We start from the raw sequence: 19,203 nt of genomic DNA on the forward strand, positions 1-19,203 counted from the left end.
GGGGACCATGAACATGGAGGAAAGTAGAGGATGTACATCAATTTTGTGGTACGACACTGAAAGGCAAACCTCCTTGGAAATTGGTGATTATAATTAATAGATGCAGTGGCAGGTTTGGCCAAAGACCAAGGAAATATCTGAATCTAGGGGCTCTTTTAAAGGGGATATATCTAGTTTTTCAGTTAAATCACTTACTAATAAGTCAAATTTTCACTGCCCTATTGTCAATGGGCTGTAGCCTCACTTAGAAATGAAGCACATGCCTGTTATCTCTGTTGATTGGAACAGTCACTATTCTGCTTTTAATGTGAAGGCACCAGGTCGGGATTTGTCCTGTGCGCACTCCTGAGCCTCTTTTCAACTACAGCAACATCACTGCAGCTAATGACATGCAGTCCACTAACACCACAAAACAACCGGCTCCCAGCAAAACAAAGACTCCAATAGAAACTCTACAAAAGGATAAAAACAACCATAAAATGTTTATATGATGATGCCTGTCAAATCAAACCAGAATTAGATGTTGTCTTGTGAAAACAGTCAACATCAGAAAGACTGGAGTCACGAGATGTGTAACATTACGTCTTTCCATATTACTTGAAGCGGTTTGTTTATACTAGCCTTGACGCAAGGCAGAAGCAACCAGCTTCACTAACTGTTTTGTTATCATCCAATACATGTAAGTTAGCTATAGGGCTGACAAATAGTTGAAGATTCGATGCTTCGATGGGTGCAGCCTGATTCGCCCCCTCGCAACTGGCGCGCACAAAAAAACACATGATTTGAGTCGACTATAGGCAGGACTTGACGATTCTGATTCGACTATGTAAATCCTTAGTCGGGGACAGCCCTAGTTACAGTAGCTATGCTCACATTGCTGAGCCTCCGGTGAAAGATACACAGCTGGTTAAGTTAGTTACTGAAAAGCAGGCAGGCTAGCTAACACTGGCGTATCACGTCAGCAAAATGCAAAAAGCATGGATTAGTTCAACCTCAAGCTGATATAAATATTACTGTAACGTTGCAGTGGGACCTGAGTTTCCAGCATGTTGTGTGAAGCTGTCTCCCTGTCTGTCTATAGCTGCTGTCACACTGCCTTTTTTTACCGGGAATATTGTGTCAATATGCGGCTTGACGTAACAGAGACTGTAAATGTCTGGTGAAAAGTGTCCGCGTTGGTTGTGGGATCTCTGTATGAAAGTGGTTGTGTTTCGGATTATGCTCGCTCATGAGTTCAAGTTCGCACGCGTACGAGCAAAGCGGGAAGCCATTGGTCAGAGAACTGAGTCGAACATGGAAGTCCCTTAAACCTGCATTCTTTCGAACAGCTAGCAGGGAGCGACTCTTCTGGTTGGAAAAAGAAGTTCGGTTCCATTAGAAATAGTAAAATGACCCTACTTCTCACCTGATTTATTCCCTCAGTAAACACTTTCCTGATGAGTTCATGGTCTCAGTGGCGTTTTCTCCCAGAAGCCAAGGAAGCCAGGCTTCCCCTGTTTTTATCAGACTCTTTTTATTATTTCAATAAAAACACAATGTTTATAGTTTCGATAAATCTTATAAGCTGTTGCGGTCATCTCTTCCCCATTTCTCACTATCTTACAGTAAGTGAAACAGTGCCCCTCTAAATGTTACACGTTGGATGTGTGGTGAAACACTATATTGCGCCACCGTAGACTCGCCTTCAGTCTGACTACGCGAGGAGGCCAGGCAGAGTTGGCATCCCTTTGTGAAAATTTTTTTTAATGATTAACCAATCAGATGAGGCCACTGTCATGCCACTGCCTAACTGTGATTAGTCAGGATGATGCCAAGGGAAGCCAGCCGCTGTCTGGCTTCACGCCAATAAAATCACAGCATGCGATCAACGTCATTCAGATGAAATAACGGGAGCTGTTAGCAACTTTAGCTGGTGCAGTTATGGAGGGTGGAGATTTGGAGTTTTTAGTTATAATAAATAGTTTTACTAAACTACCGCAGGAATTTAAGATTAAATCTGACGGACGACCAATGCCAAAACTGGAGCTGGGCGTGGGGAGACAAAAGGGGTTTTGGACGTTCAATGAGGAAAACTATATTCGTACAGTGTGGCAAATGTTAGCTAGTAGCGGCAAACTTCAACTGACTCTGTTGTTGTGGAGGACGAAAAGCCAGTGGGAAATTCTATAACTTGGTTATTGACCACTTCACCATTATGACAGACAGGAGAATGCCCTTCCTTTTCAAATAGGGTGAATGAAATGTTACCTCCTGCTCTCTCTGAACTTAACTGAACTGCAGCTATTTGTGCAATTTTTAATGTGGTTATATTGTTTGTTTTGCTTTGCTTGCCTGGATTTAGCTGCTGAATGAATAGTCAGTTGAAGTAACCTTATTGTTTTTACTGCATTTGTGTACGCATAGATAATAAGAACCACAGACAGCATCTGCCACAGGGCACTGGGCCAGGTTAGGCTACCTGAATAATTGTCTATACTCTGATACTGATAACAGATCTTTACAGCATATTTAAAGTTTGATTCAATTTTGTGTAAAATTATACCCTGTAATAGCACAATACATTATATAATTGCCCTCCAAAAAGGACATCCCCTCTCACCTGGCTTCCCCAAAAATTTACTTATAAAGCAGATTATGCTTCAGGGCGGGATTATCTGTGATTGACAAGTCGTTACCATGGTGACCTGTCAATCAGGCTACAGTGACTCGTACCCACGCACTTTTTAAATTTAACCAGCGCCATTGAAAAAGCTTATTAGGAGTTGGCAGTTCACTTTCTCTGTTGAGTATATTTAGTTTTAAGCCTGTTGTTCGTTAGACAAAATTGTCAGCCCTGTTAAAATGACAGTTAACGTGAATTACAGATGCACCTAGCTAAGCAAGCTAGCTAGCTCCACATGGCTGTTAGCTCCACTGTCTCATCCAAATATGGTCACATTCGGTGCCGCTGGTGCAAAAACTCAACATGGCAGCGCCCTATCGGTCAAACACGAGGCTTCAAAACGGCAATCCACAAACCAATGGGGGCTGTCACTATGACTACGTCCACTTCTTATATACAGTCTATGGTACAAGCACACACCTGGTTGCATTCTTAAAACCGCACCGCTAGTGGCCGCTAAAAACTACTTATTACCCCTTTAAAGGGATTTTGTAATATTGAAAGATACATCATTTGAAAACATTATCATTGTTTTCTTGTGAACCGCTGCACTTTGGTGAATAGGAAAATTGTAATACTAATACTGGAAAGTGTAGTGTGTGACTGTCTGCTTTTTCTAATCTGCTAATAAATGTTGAACATTTTGTTGCCTTTGGTTTGTACTCCTAAGTAGCTTATAAGAAGGTCGGAACTGTAATGTCAATCTAAAAAAATAACATCTACATCCATTGTGTTCTTACTGCAAAAATAGCAGTTTAAACAATAGTAGGTGTGACAGTCTGATTCATACCACTGAGGTTATCATTAATTAAAACTTTCAGATGCAAATTTACAGTGGCAACCTGCAGCTCCAAGGTTTGTAACTGTTTGGTTAAACAATACAAGCAGTGGAGAAGAAGGGATGCTGCTTGTGCTGCAGTGTTTACAAGGACAGTGACAGAGGTTAATGAAGGGGAAGTGTTTGAAGCTGTATAATTAACAACTTTGTGGACTGCTATTGTTAGCCTTCTAGCCATACTTGCGCCTGCACTTTGTGTTTATGTTAACAACCCCTTCTATTCCCTGTCCCCTCCTGCTTTTTTCCCACACCATGCAAGTAAATTTTGCCAGGCGAAATCCATGGTGCCCAATCCTTGGATCTTACTGCCTGAGGTATTTTATGTGTAGTCATGTTATCTTGCTCTTTGTGGACTGCGCCCCCCCTCCCTTTCCTGGCGGCATTACCGGTGATCACAGCGTGACAGACCGTCCTTGGGGAGCCAGGAGCACCGTTTACAACTCTTTTGGTGTCAATGCTGCCTGTCTGCTCTAATTTCCACATCACTACTGTACCTCCTGCTCTTGCACCTACTCAGGACATGCACATCTATTATACAGACGTGGGAGATGAGTCAGTAAATGCTGGTCGATAAATACACTGGTAGCCTAGGATTTTAACCTTGCTCTCTATAAACAAACATAGAGATGCGCTTGATGCTCACATACACAAATTAGATATTAGCTATCAGTTGGTTAAATCATTACCAGTTTCCACCTGTAGGCAACCAGAGAAGAAATGTATAATGATTCCTAATTGCCTTGTTAGTATGAAAACAAAGCAGCATTTTTTTTTCTTGTGCTGAAGGGCTAAATTACCAGGAAACAAACAAGTGGAGGGGAACATGTGAATAGGGATGTTTTTACATGAGCATCTGTGGATACAGCTGCCGCTCGCTCTGACCATCCTGCCTTCCCCTCTCTGTTTTTCTCAGGCTCAAACAAACAAAGCCAAACAAGACAGCAGCCTTGTGTGCTTGCTTTGGGTAAGTGTTAAAATCTACAGACCCAGTTGTTTATGAGACCAGTTAATGTCTTTTTATATTTTTTTGCGAGCACTTGAGAGCCACATCCATCTACCTCTTATGATGTTCCCCTGTGGCACGTTTCCCCTTTTTATGAGTTTGTTTTTATTTGGGGAACACTGAAACAATGAAACAGCACTACTATATTATACTAGTAATAGTGTGGCAGATTGAAGTTACCACCAGCTATCCTCTAATGATGTTGAAAAATGTCACTTTTGGGAATTTGTTTCTTCTACAGTAGAGCACAACTTTACCAGGAGCTGCCATGCTGATGATGAAACGCACACTCACTTGCTACAACGGTCTATCTCTTACTTCATCTCTCCTCACGCCTCCCTCTTCCTCCCCAGAGAAATGTGTTTACCTCGGCAGTCACCTGCCACTGCGGGAACCAGAATGAGATTCAGGGGCCTTTTGTCCCAATCAGCTTTTCCTATCAGGCTAAATGCTCTCTGGAGACGGGGCTTATTACATGACACGATCCTCCGAGTAGATAAATGGTCGTCCGTGTCACAAGCCGGACCCCACTCGTGGGGCGGTATGTGGGGGTGAGGAGACAGACAGCTTGGGGCCCAAGAGATGAAAGGAGCCCACAGCCGTATTGACGTTTTAATCAAAAACAGTTAGCACTGAATCAGTCTGTTTGCAGGCAGGGATGCAGGGAGGCTTTTCATTGGTCCCCATTGAATATATGCAAGGATTGAAATGCAGACCTTACTGACACATAATTTACCTGCTGTCAGTCTGTATGGGCCTGTTTTATCATGAGTATTGTAACCCCCCCCCCCCCACACACACACACACACACACCTTCCCTTCACATCTTTTTGCCACTTGTTTCAATCTCAGCTGTTTATTGCAAATCGCAAATTACTTAGATACTCTTTTAGGGTTTCTGTGATGAAGTTAGTCTGAGGTGAGTTCTTTTAGTGAGTCATTGTGACTACACTGAGGACCGCAGGTCTATGAAGGTATTTTTGTGTCTTTTTAATGCAAGCAAAAAAAAATGTTTTGAGAGCATATTTTTCGCACTGCAATCAAAAATTAGGTTTGTAATTAAAAATAAACAGGCCTTTTTTTGTGTCACAAAAAGTTTTAATTTATTAACTAATTTGTCCTTATTGATTGCAAGTTAAAAAGTTTTCCATGCAAGTCAGAAAGTTTTGCAAGTTAATAAGTTTTGCAAGTCAAAAACAAAAAAGGTCTAAATTAGACATTTTATTGGTGGTTTGACTGACCAATCATGGGTTTGCGTCGAACGCCTACAATCCCCTGGCTCCGACGGCTCCGTCCACTTTCTGGAGACGGAGCTGTAGCGTGTACAAGCCTTTTTATATACAGTCTGTGGTACAGGCTAGATGGAGGTAAGTTGACGTTGTGTCGCTAATTTCAATAGAAATGCTTTTTAAATAGCATGATTTAATGATTATTTATATTTACTGTTGGCAAGGTCACGGAGTCTATTGCTGTCTCCTTTTTTAGAATGACATATAACAGTTAGCTATTGTTAGCCGTCTTGGCATGAAGCTTGACTGGCAGTGCAGCACTGGATGTCCTCATCATCCACTGTGGTGGCAACAGCAGTTAAGGTTAGCTCATTAACTACCAAATTAACCAGCATTAAGCAATGCCAAGCTGTGCTAACGATGCTAACATAATGTGAGTGTATGCTAGCCGAAGTTTTTAAACCAGCATGCACGGAGGTCAAGACGTAATACAGAAGTGTTAATATAATTTAGAGTGATAATACTTTCGACAAGTAATTGACTTTACTTTGCAAGGTACTATAACAGGGTGGTCAGGGAGAGGATTTGCGGACACTATCAGAATCAGTGGCTGTACCTTATGAAGACTGGTACCTGGGCTGTAGGGCGAGTTATGTAAAGCTAGATTAGCTAGCAATATGTGTGTGACAGGTGCTTCTTATTTTGTGTCTTCGCTCTCCGGCTGCATGTATTTCTAACCTGTTGTCTGTCTCTCATGTAGGACTTGTGACGGCCCCTGCTTAGTCTACTTCCACCTGATATGGAGCGCCTGGGCCCAGTTAGGTAACCCTAACGCTGTCATATGTCTATCTATGTAAAGCTTTAAGCTTTTAAGTTTTTTAAGGGTGTTAATGTCCAGTAGTGTTGGTCATGTAGCCCTTTTTATAAATAGTCCTCCAAAGTCAGAACAATGCCGGACAAGTAACTTAAAGAGTAAGTCCACATGAAAAACATAGATACATTAATAATGTAGAAGTCTGTTGCACCTCTGACCGCACCCAACATCCCATTCCCGTTTTCAACTGCGAGCTGCAACGATTAATTGATAAGTTGTCAACTATTAAATTTATCGCCAACTATTTTGATATTCGATTTATGAGTTTGAGTCATTGAAGACAAATTCTCTGACTCCAGCTTCTTAAATGTGAATATTTTCTGGTTTCATTACTTCTCTTTGACAGTAAACTGAAGATCTTTGAGTTGTGGATAAAACAAGATATTTGAGGACGTCTTCTTGGATTTTGGGAAACACTGATTTTTCACAATCTTCTGACATTTTTTAGACCAAACAACTAATTGATTTATCGAGAAAATAATCGACAGATTATTGGATCACTGGCGGAACAGCCACCAGGGGCAATTCGGGCTATCATGTGGTCATAAAACCATTATCAATGCATTGATGCATCGAAATGTTATATTTCTATAAATTAGTTCATTTTTCACTGTGTGACTACTTGATACTGTTAAAACGGCATATTTTATATTTTATTAACAATTTCATATTAATAATAATAAACTTTTACTTCCATTATCTTTTAGTTTAGCTAGACAACTTGCTTTAGGGGTTTAAAAGCAGAAAATGTATACTTTTTGGTAAATGTAAACACTGAACTGTGGCATAAATCTTACTTCAACAGTTGAAGCCCTTAAATACTCACATATTGTCAAGAAGAAATAATCAGTAATGCTCCATCATTTATGATAGACAGACTCTGTGACCTTGCCAACACAAAAATACCTTCATAATCATTAGACTTTGACCTGTTAATAATTCCTTAACTGCAGTTTGAACACATGAAGGCACATTGTAAGTAAAGCACTTTGACCATATGCTTTAGTTTTCTCTACGATGTACAGCAGACTCACTATAGGATATTACTGTGGAACAATCTGAATCTGCAGTGGGAGGCTGCCTGGACACTGTGGGGTTAAGAACTCGCCTCCCAGTGTTTTTGTGTCGTTCTGCTAATCGGCACATTTGTTTGTTTTGAAGTGCATCACTGCTGACTTGAATTTGCACTGAGGAGTTTCAATCACAGGTTTATTAGCAGCCATCATGAGAGCCCAAGCCATGCTCTTTCCCTAAACTTAGTCATTTGTATGCTTAATTCACAGTGTTGTCACACCATGAATGATTAGTGTTGTAAGAGCATGAAACATTCACATGCTGTAGGTCGTTTAAAGTCAAGAAATTTAGTATACAGGATTATAGCAGTTCAAACATTGTTAGCATTTTTCTCTTATAATCATGGGCATACATGTATGATTCATTTCCAGTGTATTTTTACTCTATGTGCTGCATCACAGTATGAAATATGTATCATAACATTGTGGTGTTGACTGAGCATAGTCCCATTCTGGTTCTTATGAATGTCACCTCGGTTTACCTCTGTCACATCTGATTTCTCCCTCAGGATTAGTATGTTTAGAGAATGTTGTACACCGGGAATCTCAAACATTAGCATTTCTGTTAAATGATTAATTTTTCATGCTTTAAATTCTGAGTCAGAAAATGCAGCGGAGAATTTTCCACACTCGGGACAACACAACTAATTGTTAAACTCACTCCTCTGGATTTTAAAGATGTTGTCACAGACTTTTCATCAAACATTAACACATGGTGCCAATGATTTCATGCAGTTTGCTCTTAACATCTCGCTTTTAATGACGCTCTGAAAGAAAACATTAAAACTAATCATAAATTACAAAATGATAATGACAGGACAGAGAGGGAGAACAGGCTCTGCTCCCCGACCGGTCATAAGTTGATCATCTTAAGCTCCGAGCTGCAGGTAGGCGGTGACAGCTGCTTAATTTGGTTTTGTCACCGGGGTGACTTAATCCTGTAACGGGCCCCAGTGACAGCGGCCTCACAGACGGTTGAGAGACGGAACGGCACTCTGGTTGCCCGTTTATAGATGCAGCAATAGAAACCAAGGTCACTTTAATTAACTGCCAAATTACAATTTAAACGATAATACTAATCACTCACTTTTGCGGTAGCAAAAAGCTACTGGCTGTCATGTTAATTTAAGGCTGTGGGGGAAAATGGACATTTCCACCTCTGCCTCACAGTAGGGCCTGAGTCTGTGCTGCAATGTTTTCATTTGCTCTGTGCTGCCACTTTCCCAGATCAAGAACAGGGTGACATAATGGTTTTCCTCAGATTTACCTTGCTGTAGTCTGTATTCCAGAAATAACCGTCTCTGTCTGTTTGTGTTGATTTTTCTCTCTTATTCGGTCTCTCTTCTCCTCTCCCTCTTTACTCCCTCTGAAGGATTTCAATTAGACACCACTGATGCCTTTGTCTGTATGGATTCCCTGTTGTTGGGCTACAGAGACTAAAGGGCCTCACTGCTGCAGACTTTCACTGTTAAGTGTCTGGAATTGAAGTGAATGGCACGTTCAAATCCACGAAGGCTCACTTTGTTTATTGCTTTGACTAAATATATTGAATTTAAACGCATAATCACAGACAATTTCCACAAGTAAAACAACAGGAAATTGTCTGGAATGGTCACTGCTGACTTTGAGACGTAGCTTAAAGTTGTGATTATCAATGCAGCCCTGTTTTGAATTTTAGTTTTGGATAGCAAAAGTTAAAAAAATTGTTATTTTCCAGTAACATGCAGTACGTTGTGTAGTATACACATTTTAATACAACACTGAGTACAAGAACCTCCCCTTTAGGGATGGAAATTTCTTTGGATGGAAGTTTCTTTCACTATCGATTTTAATATGCCAGTTTTCTTCTTGATTATTCATTTTGTCTACAAAATGTCAGAAAATTGTGAAAATTCACAATTTCCCAGACTTCCGACTTACAAATTTGTCCAAGCAACTGTCCAATTCCCGCCGATATTCAGTTTACTATGGTGAAAGAGTAGGAAAACCAGCAATTAGTAACATTTAGAAGCTGGAATAAGTAATTAAAATTGTTGCAGGTAAAGTTTTTGTGCATTGACTAGTCAATTAATTGACTACCCAGTTCAGCTCTCCATGACTTTGTTTCCCGGAGCTTTCTTTTGTGGTGGACTGTCACGCAGCCTAGTTGGACGCTGTAGAGGCTAGGTAAGTTCCAGACCATGGGATATTTATTCAAGCCAACCTCCACCCCATTACAGTTACTGCCCATCTGCCACTGCTGCCACTCAGAGCCCTCCTAAAGGTTACTCATTTACATATTGGGGGTGGGGGGGGATCCCACTGATAACAGACCTTCAATCAATCAGTGCTTCATGATTAGTCCCATGTAAAATCCCAGCAGTTGGTTAAAACTCTGCCTGCTTGCCTCGTTGCCACTTTTCAAATGAGGTCGTGGAATGCCGCGGCAACTAACTGGAAACAACTGAATGGAAAAATTCATAATTTCTCGGATAAATTATGACGGGGTGCCTGAAACTGATTTATTATTGTGATCGTTAGCCATATGGCACAGGCTGCATCCCCCCCTCGTAACATTCAAAAATGTGCGATTACAGGGCTAGGTCAGAGCAACCTTTACCATTGCACAAATGAATCTCAGTCTAATCAGAAGGGAAGGACAATGGAGAAATTCACTTGTAATTTTTTAAAATTGTATTCACAATCAAACAGAGGAGGATATAAATACCACTCATATCACACAATCTTACTCAGCAGACAGCATTTGCAGAATTATGTAGATGTTGAAATTGTTGGGATTGCATTTTATTCTTGACCATGCAAGCAAGGCGTATTTAGGAGCTGTTCTGGAGCTTTCTATCATAACCACATGATCTTCATCAGCCAAAGGCGTTTACTCAGTTGCCATGGAATTGAAAATGTTAATATTTGCATAATTAAGCATGTTAAACCTGCAATAATAGATTTTTTTGGCAGCTTGAGGGCAGTGGAAACCATCTGTAAAAAAGCTGATATTGGAACTAGCAGACAGATGACTATTTACACATTGAGCAGACACAGAGCAACATTAGCATTCATTTGGAGGCGTGTTTCTGTCCACCTGATGGATGTGATGAAAGTCTCTATCTTTGGTTGTTTTCCCTTTTGTGCGGAGCAGGTTGTGTACAGTTGGATTTTAGAGCCTTTTTGCTGAAAACTGTTGCCTGACGAGTCTGAAAGCAATGCTATGAGTGGGGTGAGACTGACCCAGAACTGTAAATATGTGTCCCACAAAACCAAAACTATAAGCTAAAAGACACTAAAATGCTCGATATTCGAGTTGCACACATTGTTTGATCCAAGGATATTGATTACAGAGGTGTTTTGATTGAAATGTTATTTATTAAGATAGTTTGTTGTTGGTCATATGAATCCAGTTCAGACTCTGATAAACCCCTTAACCAAAATGTAAAAATTACAGTGGGGTGTAATATTACACATTTAATGACCTTGTGTTGAGAATTATTTTCTAAAATTAGAAAATTGAGACTGACAGTGATCTCCATGTTCCTTTTGTCACTGAGGGGATTAATGGACAAGCCAACACGATACTTTATTAATGAAATCCTTTTCGGCCTTGTTCTAGACTCTGTCATCTTTTCAGAAACGTTCCCTCTTGAGTCCTTACCCCTCCTTCCAATTGTACAAGCAATTATACCAAAAGTGAAAAGCTTAAGGAAAAAAATATCCTATTTGTAATTATTTGCATGTGGCCTGCCAACATTTACATTATCATCTCTGTCTCATAATAATTGCCTGCTTCGTCCCATAGGCTCAGGGCAATGTTGTATTAGATTGTAATCTCCAACACTGTTTCCTGACACAAACTTGATGTGTCACTGTGATTGGCATGGAGGAGATGACATGACAGAGCTGGTTTTGGGGGACTGACAGATAGTTGGCAGGTTAAGGCTCCCCTGTTGGGTGCTGTGCTGCCTCAGGACAGTCACCTGTCAACTCAGGTGAAGGCTCGTCATAGCTGATGACTGGGAGCAGCAGAGTGGATATAATGGGACGAGCAGACTGACACAGACGTAGTGCAGGACTCTCTTTGTCTGTGGGCAAAGGAGTAGACCTTGCTTCAGTCAAGTGTGCCGCTATGCTGAATAAAGACTATGAAGAGTTTTAACACTGTGGGTGATGTGCTGGTATTATGTCCTGAGCACACAATTGATCCAAGTAATGTTCAGATGGATAATGTTTATAGTCTGTCGATCACTTAACACTTACGGAATAACCATACAGTGATTGTCGTAGGAATAAGAAATTACAATATTATAATAACAGTTTTTGGTGTATGGATGTATAAGATCAGTTATGTGTTTTATATGTGATCCCACAGTTAAGTACAACTTACTTGTGTTTTTGACAGTTCACTCTCGTAACAGTTGGCCCGTTGTTGCCTTTTCTAAATATACAACACTTAATTGTCCAAGAAATTCCGAAAACTGACTCCCATTTTGCATTCTTTGTCTGACATTATCAATGCAACAAAGTTTTAACGGAGAAAATCCACCAGTGAAATGAAGGTCGGTGCTTGTTTTTATGTGTTTGATCATTTAAGTGCTTGTCTGTGATTTTTGGGTTCTGGGGGCGTGTGTTTGTGCCGACCCAGTCACTGTTGCCGTTTTTTTGTTGTTGAGTTTCCTCAAAAGACCGTTCTGCCAAGCACGGAGGGAGCATGTGTCCATCAAAGTCAGGCTGATATGAGGCGTGAGGGCTGAGGCCCGCTCGCGAGATGGAATGGTGGGACTGACTCATACAGAGGCTCAGGAATCAGCATGTCACTCTCAGCACAGCACACTGCCACAGTGCATCAACGCACACTGAGTCTACGGAGAAACTTCTGGACCACATTCAAATACAATATGCAAAAGTACCAAGTGATGAGCAGGAAGAATATTGGTTAACAGTAAATAACAATATGTAGTGTCACTGTTTAGTCAGAACATTTTAAAGATGTGCCACATGTGCTAGAAGATGTACCTAAAACCACAATAAACTAGCCTTTTTGCACATCCTCTCTTATTTGATGAATTTCTCATTAGAACAGTATGTTGATGTGAAAGAAAGGTCCGTTAAGGTGCAAAAGATAGTATTATTTAATGTGATACGATTTGATAATGCTTGTCCAGGTACTCACAAAGTCTACTTAATTCAAATTAAACATCAGCACATCTACACCTCATCTTCACATGAAAGGAAATTATAAAATAAAATCATCAACATTACACTATGAAGACTTGAAATGCACCTAATTACCTTAAAATGTAAACAGTTTAAAACACATACTCCCACATGTCTCAGTTAAAGCCTTAAATCAAAATTCACCCTACTTATTTCAGAGAGCATTTGGTCTGCTACAGAGGGAAATCATATCTTACGAAGTTAGATTTTTATCTAAATAGAGAATGTTTTTTTAAATTTGTCAATTAGACCGTTGACTGTTGTTTGAGCTAAAACTGTGGACAGAGCTGTTTCATTCAGTGTAATTGAAATTACACTGGCTTTGCAGTGTAAGAGCTTTTAAGTTTTTGAAAATGTATGATTATAACTATCACAGGAGCTCTGACGTTTTTCCCTCGCATGCTCGCAAACTGCACACACACACACTCACTAGCTGGTGCTCACCTGTCCACTGTCCATCTACTCTGTAGTAGCGGGTATCTGTATCTACCTGTCAAATCACCTGCTCAGTCCGAAACGCCCCAAGCGTCCCATCAGTAAGGCTTGTCAGTTATTAGGTCCGATCTGTATTCTTAACTTCTGTCAAAGCAGTACCTTCAGTCTGTCCTCCCAGCCTCTGTGAAGAACCGCAGCAGTGCTCAGTAACCTGGATATAATCTCTAACCTGCTCAGATTACGTAGCTTCTTGGCCAGATACAGAGGTATACCATTTGAGTGTTGCTGCTTGACCTGCACGTTGTCAGGCAACCTCAAAGGTCCTGAGTCACGTTACCCCTGAAGCTGTAGACCCTCCCTCATTTGATTCATTCAATTTATGAATTATGGATTGTTTCACTCTGAAAGGTAGAGCTTGGATGGATTTAATGTTGGTAGAGGAAACCATGAAAACCAGTGACATCTGTAAGCAATAACTGGGGAAAAAAATACTTTGCATTTGTGACATAAAAGCATTTAGTCTCGACAGCTCCTGGTGAAACAATAATATATGCAATATTAACTAAATACAGCAGTAATCAAAGGTAATTGTGTGGTAATTACAGCAGAGTCCCTGGATCACTTTGTGAGAAGCTTGTTTTCATCGTGTCTCTGTTATCACACATTGCTGCAGGTGATTTTTTCATCCACTCCGTTCAGGGGCAAACTTCGAAAAGGACATCTGCATCGTAAAAAGTGAGATATGCACTTGTATTTGTGGGGAGATTAGTGTTGTTCTAATGTTAGCACTTGGTACATTTGGCTAAACCTTGCCACAGGAAGGTTGATTCCCGCTAGTGAAGTGCACATGAAGGTGCTACCAACATTTTACTGAGGGGTCGATTTAATCAGTGTGCAGTCAAGAAAACCACTCGTTAATTAATGAGACCTCCATGAGAGATCTGCATCACGCCATAGCCTTGCAGATTCAGAACTTCAAAACAAAATAGCGGTCAACAGTGGTTGCTTCAAGGCTGTGCTGAGTATTTATTTGGTGTTTTATTTAGTGTGTGTGTGTTTTTTTTCCTGATCGCAGGCCCAACTGGGGGCATCTTAATTCTCTAAATGACTTTTTAAGTAGTGCCTCTGCTCTGTGTGACCCCACTGAGTGACAGGCCATTCTAATCCTTTTGCACAAGGGGAAACAGCCTTTATTGCAGCCTCTGGTCAGTTTGTTTTGCCCCAGCCCACAACATACGGCATTTAACACTCTCATAATTAAGTAGCTGAAGCCAAAGTGGTCTGCCCAATCTGAGGCCATCGGCTGGAGCTGATTGACAGATGAGCAGAGTTCCTGCTGAGGTCCTGCTAATGTTATACATAAAGTCTCGTCTTTTACACACAATTATTACAACAGCTGTGAACAGACCTGAAAGTGGAGAATTTGGAATTAAATATAAATAACTTAATAATATAAGGTCAGTTAAGCACAGCGAAATTAATGTATTTGACGAAGATAAGCACTCATACAATAATTACATGCAATATCGGGGCGTCTTGACAGTGTCCCTGCTTGCCGTTTATCCTGGTCTTTTCTAGCCAACTGCGTGAAGGATACTCTGCCTGTTTCCCCACCCAAACTCTAGGTCCCATCTGCTCACAGAAAGGCACAACATTTGTCAAAGTAGACTGGATAATGGCTTTGGCATCCTTATTATAATCTCAGCATAATCTTCATTTGTCCACTTTTGGCATCGGGACACTTCTGGGTTTGGGAAATCGGTCAGGACTTTTAAGTGTCCTCGTTTCGTTTTCATTAGCTCAAATCTAGGCATGAAAGCTCATTTAATTCCAATTTAAAACATGATGGTTCTGTTTTTTTTCAGTGGCACACAGAGAGCTGTGGTTGTTTTCCATCCTGCCGTGATTAGCCTGAATAAAACTCCCCAAATTAAAATGGTCGTAGAAATAAGGCCTCATCAATCTGAAAGTCTGATTGTACTTGTATTTCGGGGTTATGTATCCATACCATGGCTTCTTTCTGACACATCAAAAGGCATTCTCTCATCACATTCTCTCATTATAACAGTTACTACAAGCAAAGAGTGCAACCTGTGATAGAGTCATTTGGAAAATGTCCTGCTATCAGTGAATAGGGATATAACCGTAGAGAAAGCAATATTCGACTTCATGCGTGTAAAGACAATAGAGCGACAAACTTCATATCGTGTCTCTCCATTAAGATAGTGGCTCTCAGCTGACTACTGCTCCCCCTGTATGTGGGTCACAGACACCGTTCCCAGCTGTGCCTTTTGCCATGCCCGCCAACATCTGCTCCACAAAAACAATATCCAGCTTTTAGCACTCAAATGGAGGTTACACCATATGCCAGCAAGCCACTTAGTTTCTGCCAGGGGAGCTGGGGCCTGGCCACACTCGTCGAGGTAACAATGAAGGAGAGCTCATTTTTCTCTTCTTTTTTTCCCCACCTTATTTGTTCATTCTTTACCTGTAGCTCTCGTTTTCATTCGTACCTTAATCTTTTACTGTCTACTCCTTCTATTTCCTTTTTGTGTAAACCCTTCTCTCTCATTCGTGCTGTTTTTGTCTGCCACTCCTCACTTAGGCCATCAGTGTGTGCCAGTGTGCATCTGCTCAAGGTGCTTTGGCAGCATCACCTTTTGAATATTAATGCACCACCTAAACAACAGTTTCCTTGCAAGGTCTGCCACAAGGTCTGGTGAAGTGCGTGTATACACTCGAACGTTTCAGAATCATTTTGTTGTAACACTGATTCCTTTTTAGTGTACACTTTGCACATGGGGGGGATTTTTTAACCTCTTCTACATGCAGTTCTTTCTTAACTTCTCCTTTTACAGAACTGTAAGACTGATTGCATGAAGAGCAATTTAGCCATTTAAGACCAATTAAGAGTGCAGATCTGGATAGTATGGGCTGAAGTGCTGCTCACTATGCTGAAAGGTGATAATGGATTTTTAATTAAATATGGGAACCAAAGGTCCCAAAATGGAGCTTACAGCTAACCAAGCAGTTAGCATTTGGTGACTATACAGACAAGGTCTATTATTGTCTCTCTGGCCTTGAGTCTCTTCACTTCCTGCTTTGCTTTGTGGTCTAGCCGCTCACCAATCTTTAGCAGATACCACAACAGCTTCTTTTTAATCAGTCAATCAATGTTCGGTGGCAAAAAAGGCAGATTTAACCACACAAAATGTAGGATCAATTATGTAAGTGTGAAAACATTATTTTGAATGTGCTGCTTTGTTCAAACAGTGACTTGACATTTAATTCATATTCACAGCTGGTGATTATTTTGTTTTACTTCTATCATATCATAATTTACATCAGTTAAGTGTAACAATGTGTTTTTTTTAGTACAGCAAACAACACACTGATGTTTTCACACACAAACTGACACTTTAACATATTGTGCCAATGATTATCTTATTCATCATCCCATGTAAGCTCTTGTCCTTGTACAGTCTTGGGCAGGGGGCAGAGGAAGACATACAGAGCAACACGCTCAGAGGGGAGGGTGGATCCACTGAGGAGCTCTGGGACGGCAGGTCGGGGCTGCCTTCTGCAGGTCACGGTTTCACTTGTGGGTATTAATTTGGGAGGGACCAGCACACAGCAGCTGTGTGTGTGTGTGTGTGTGTGTGAAAGAGAGAGAGATAGGGCTGTTAGAAGAGCTGGTAAGCAGTGAGAAATCACCTTGGCAGGGCCTGTACTGTATATCATACTAGGAGCTGATGCCATTCATGAATGCTGATTAGAGTCTACTGGGGGTTTAATTACTTTCTGCTTAGATGATATCGCTGTTTGTGGTTTGAATGTCCCAGGGGCAGTTTGTACAGTCTTTGAAAAAGATGGAAAATGTATCTTTCTTTTTTTCCCTTCTAGAAAACATTTTTGAGTATCATCTACTTACCAGCTGGTTGAGCTTAAAATGATAACAACACTAATAAAAATCAAACCGAAAGGCTATGTTGGCAACAAGGATATATTTTTACTGTTGAAATATAATTGTAACATAGCACCATACTGTGCCTTATTTTCCAAGTTGTTTATACCCACCTCTAGCTTGTATTTATTTAATCCGATTGCTATTTTTTGTCCAAATTCACACATTTGTCACATTTATTTGATCAAATCACATCCGTCTCAGAGTCACTGCTTGTGTCATAGAAATGCCAGCGCTTTTGGCAACGGCAGCAGATTTCTGTCGGCGTCTATCTTTGAACACCTCCCACATCATGTTCTGAGGAAGCGATTCCTATCCGCTGCCAAAGGGGTGCAGTCCAACAACAAATGGCACTGGATAGGGGGCTGGAGCGGAATGGGGGGGGGGGGGTGTTCTCATCCACTGACTGTACACTCACCACAAGTACTGAAACCAATCTTGAAGTAGTCTTTTCTTTGGAGAGATGTAGTAACTTGGAGCAGTGATGATGAGTAGTTGTGTTGCCATATTGATTGTATGCACTTCCTTGGACAGTCAGAGGAGGGCAGTGCTTAAGTGGAAACAAAGCCGTAGCTGTCAGTGTACAGTGTACAGTCAGCTTCATACTATACGTGTGTGTGAAGCTGTGTGTGAGTATATGTGAAGGTGTCATGTGTATCCTTGTTTATATTCTGTGAGCCGTGTGGGTCTCTCACAGGTCAATAAGAATGTGTGGTCTGCTATTATCTGCAGTGTGTTACATGCTGTTGGGTGTCTCTGTTGTGCTATACATTACAGTAAGTAACACGGACAAACTAGCACAGAAATTATGGTAATGATCACAGTGATTATGTTAATTTGACTTTAGCAGTCCAGTGTAATGATGCTGAGCCTACATGATTATTAATTGGATCACAACATGTTAGATCACATAATGGTTAAGATATGCTAGCGGTCTTATATGAATTGTCTGTATCAAAAAAAACACACACCAAAATCAGAAGTAGTCATTTTACTGTTTTATCATTGATGTTAATATTTCAGTTGTCCTAAATCACAAATATATTGAAATGCATTTATGACAAATGTTGCTGCAAGGTTATAATTAAAATCTTGGTTTAGGTATTTTTCAATGTTGAAGCAAACTTGACCTCTGTTTAAACCAGAGCTTGATATGATGTCTGTTACATTTTAAGGTAGGAAGTAAGTGGCTTTTATTTTTGTGCCAGCTGTGACCTCTCTTAGAGACAAGTTTTAAAGCCATTGCATGACTGCTCAGAATGAGAGTGAGACCTCAACAAATGCGTTCAGCCAGTAACCACATCTGGGTGTGATGCATCATGAAGACCTGTCAAAAAACTTTGATCCTGATCAGTGTGAAAAGTGTAGACAAGGATGTAATATTGAACGTCCAGATGGTTTCTGGAGCAGAGACAGACGTGCTGTGGCTTGGCGTTATCTTTAATTCATATCTGCTCAGCCGTTCTCCCCGCATTGTTAGGCCCTGTCTCTGGGCACTGGAAGATGTGCAACTAATTTAATATGGGGGAACAAACAAACTAAGTTTAGTCAGTGTCACTTTGGCTGGCACTCCAGCTAATTTGTGTGAACAATATTGTGTATGATATAGTGCAACACGGTGAATGCTTTCTCTTACAATTGGAAATGACTTTTTGGGGTGTGTTGCCAAGAGCTTGATGATGATGCTCAGAAGCCCAGTATGGTTCACGCCTCACTGCTTCAAAGTAACGGTTAAGCTCTTTTTAATGATATGACACACACCATTATTGTGGTTGACTTAGTCTCATGTACCTGTATATGCCTTATTAAATTACTTCTTGTTTATTTATACAAAGAATAAAGTGGTGAAAATACAAAATATTACACACATCTATCTTTTGATTGGTCCTGTCTGAATCCTGTGGGGCCTGAAATGCAACA

General features: G+C 40.6%; 1 long non-coding RNA gene across 1 annotated transcript in view; it reads left to right on the forward strand.

Moving 5' to 3' along the window:
• The first annotated feature begins 6,444 nt into the window (after positions 1–6,444).
• Positions 6,445–19,203, forward strand: part of LOC119909621 — a 29,308-nt gene continuing 16,549 nt past the window's right edge. Inside the window, exon 1 of the long non-coding RNA XR_005445505.1 lies at positions 6,445–6,554. This is a non-coding gene — a long non-coding RNA (uncharacterized LOC119909621). The remainder of the gene's footprint in view (positions 6,555–19,203) is intronic.

The sequence above is a fragment of the Micropterus salmoides genome, unplaced genomic scaffold (genome assembly GCF_014851395.1).
Source record: "Micropterus salmoides isolate LMB-PRFRI ecotype aquatic unplaced genomic scaffold, ASM1485139v1 Ms_hic_scaffold_1, whole genome shotgun sequence".
Taxonomy (NCBI): Eukaryota; Metazoa; Chordata; class Actinopteri; order Centrarchiformes; family Centrarchidae; genus Micropterus; species Micropterus salmoides.